We start from the raw sequence: 2,534 nt of genomic DNA, 5'->3' as shown, positions 1-2,534 counted from the left end.
TGATTATGTCAATTTAGCAACTAATGAACCACAAAAATCCAAGCCAAACACCAATTCTTTCTTACAGCGAAGAAAAAGATTGTGGAATTCTCACCGAAGAGAGGAAAAAGCATAGCAAATTTAATTCTGTACTTTGAAATTAGATACAAATTAAATAGAGAAAAACAAAGAAGATGGTTAGATAGAGAAAAACAAAGAAGATGAACAGATAGAGATAGAGAGTGACTTATCTGTCATACTGAAGTACCGCAGATAAATCAGTAATGCGTCGGCTGTCATATTGATCACACGCATTAGCTTTCAGTCAAATTTAGGAGCAATATGAAATGACCAGAATACCCTTTAGCAGCAAGTAGACATGACTACCTTCAGCTGCTTCTCTCGCTCTTCTATATATTAGTAATGTTCAGCTGCTTCTCTCGCTCTTCTATATATTAGTAATGTACGCGTGTCAGAATTTATTTTTTGGGGTGACATTTTGCCCTTGGTTTAGCCTTTTATCACTTTAGTTTACCTTTCAGAATTTGTAATATCAACCTCTTTTAGGGCCTTCTTGGTAAATCAATGTTTACCCTCCCCAACACCTGTCACCATCTTCATCTTCTCTCTGTCTATCCTTGTTCTCTGTGTCATCTTCCCTTTGCTCCAGTAGAAGAATCGTCTTCAACTTCATCGGTTAATGGTTGGTTTGCCATTAAGTTGTTCTACAATTTTAGTAAATAGACAAATTTTTTGTTGACACATGAAACTGCAAAATCAAACCGTTTGAGTTTCTGCTAATATCTTTTTAAGTGTGGCAAAACAGCTCTCAACTGGTTAGCCCTATTTTACTGCTCATGTGACATCTTTATCTTTTTCAGCTTATCAAGTCTGAGATATTAAAATAGCTTTGAAGGGGATCCTCTGAATTAGGGTACTTCTCCAGAGCCCCCAAGAATCGCAGTGGATAAATCAGTGGAATTTTCATATGAAGAACTTGCTAACGAAACCAACAACTTCAGTCTGTTTACTATGCAGAGTTAAGAGGCGAGGTTCGTTGTTATTCTTTTTGATTGAAATGATTAACAATTACTTATTTGGATGCACAGATTGATCATCAGCTTTGTTGGGGCTGCTTTGTTATGTCACTATCTCGTCATTCACATAATCGTCTGGTTCAACAGAATGTCAAATCTACCTAGATGAAATTGTTAACTGCTTGTGCACCTGTGTGGAAATTCTTGGAGCACCAAATCACAAAGGTATTTCACTATTGACAAGTGCAGGAGACTGATAATATTTTCCTCAGCTTTTTGTTGCTTGAAATGCAGGATGGAAAACAAACGATCCAACAAGAAGCATTAGGGGCATTGGCTTCTTTAGCCCAATCTGCTAAGGTATTAAATGGTGCATTTATTCCTGACCCAGTGCTATTTCTACTTAATATAATGAATCATTAAGGCTAAATATTATGCATCAGTAGGAGCACTTCGGAACCTACGGTAAATTCTTTGTGAAAATTTTTGAGCTGACATTATTTAGTGTAAAGACTGACAAAAAGCTGCATTTCCTAGAAACAACGTTAAGCTCTTGCCTTTCCTGCTGCAATTTTGTAGCTGCATGATGGTGCCCAAGCTTTGCAGGTGAATGTCATGTATTTGTTCTCTCTTTCGTCTACCTCTTCTTTTTGATTAGAGAATAATGAATTATTTAACCTTCTTGTTTCATTCTATATCATGTAGTACTTTTGGGATATTTATCATATTCACGTGAATGTGTTTGCTATAATCAGCCCAATGAATTTGGTAATCAGTTTTTGAGCTCTTTAACTTTGTGGCAGAGGTTTTCATCTTGGTTACTTGTCAATGGCATGACGTTGTAGGCATAAAAGAGGCAGCCAATTGTACCAAGTGTGGTAGTAAGAACCTCTCAAATGACTGAATGGGTATTCTTGAAATATGGCATTTCTGTGTCCTCTTCCATTCGAAAAAAATGAATTGACGATTTAACATATTGCATCACAGGAAACTGATGATTTCTGTCTAAATTTGTTAATTATTTCATTTGGCCCTGCACTATGAAGAATATCTTGGATGAACTCTTAACTCCAACATAAAAAACTGATATACTGTTTCAATATTTTTTTGGGAGAATTTCTTGTTAGGCAACATCAAAATGATAGGACTACTTCTCCAGTCTAAATTTAGTGCATTCTGTAAAAATATCCATGTCAGGCCCATATCTCTGAACATTCTGTAGGTTGAATCATGTATATTGGTTGGTCCTTTGCTACTTCTATAAATCATACCATCCACGGATGATAACAATTTGGCATGATATAAGATAGTTGGTTACCTTACAGTGTTGAACTTCTTCTGCAAGTATGTTGGTTGTACTGAACGTAAGAGAAACGTCAACAATTCTACAAAAATAAAAAAAACAATATCAGTCATGGTCATCATACAGAACATGTTGGGCATCGAAAATACTCTTAGAAATAATTCTGTACGGAAATTGTAACGTCACTGTCTCAAATGTAATGGTACAACAAAGGA

At 35.9% G+C, this 2,534-nt stretch overlaps 1 long non-coding RNA gene across 4 annotated transcripts; it reads left to right on the top strand.

Annotated features, from left to right (window-relative positions):
• The first annotated feature begins 418 nt into the window (after positions 1-418).
• Positions 419-2,321, top strand: LOC104213065 (uncharacterized). Of its 4 annotated transcripts, none has more exons than XR_707504.2 (4): positions 419-682; positions 861-1,241; positions 1,289-1,376; positions 1,554-2,321. It is a non-coding gene; the product is annotated as an uncharacterized lncRNA (long non-coding RNA). The 4 variants fall into 4 exon arrangements; XR_707505.2 differs by having other exon boundaries at positions 1,289-1,622; positions 1,820-2,321; XR_707506.2 differs by having other exon boundaries at positions 420-682; positions 861-1,031; positions 1,164-1,241; positions 1,289-2,321.
• Positions 2,322-2,534: the final 213 nt, after the last annotated feature.

This window comes from Nicotiana sylvestris, chromosome 11 (genome assembly GCF_000393655.2).
Source record: "Nicotiana sylvestris chromosome 11, ASM39365v2, whole genome shotgun sequence".
NCBI lineage: Eukaryota > Viridiplantae > Streptophyta > Magnoliopsida > Solanales > Solanaceae > Nicotiana > Nicotiana sylvestris.
The sequence above is the reverse complement of the archived record's forward strand: the minus strand, read 5'-3'. Positions and strand labels throughout refer to the sequence as shown.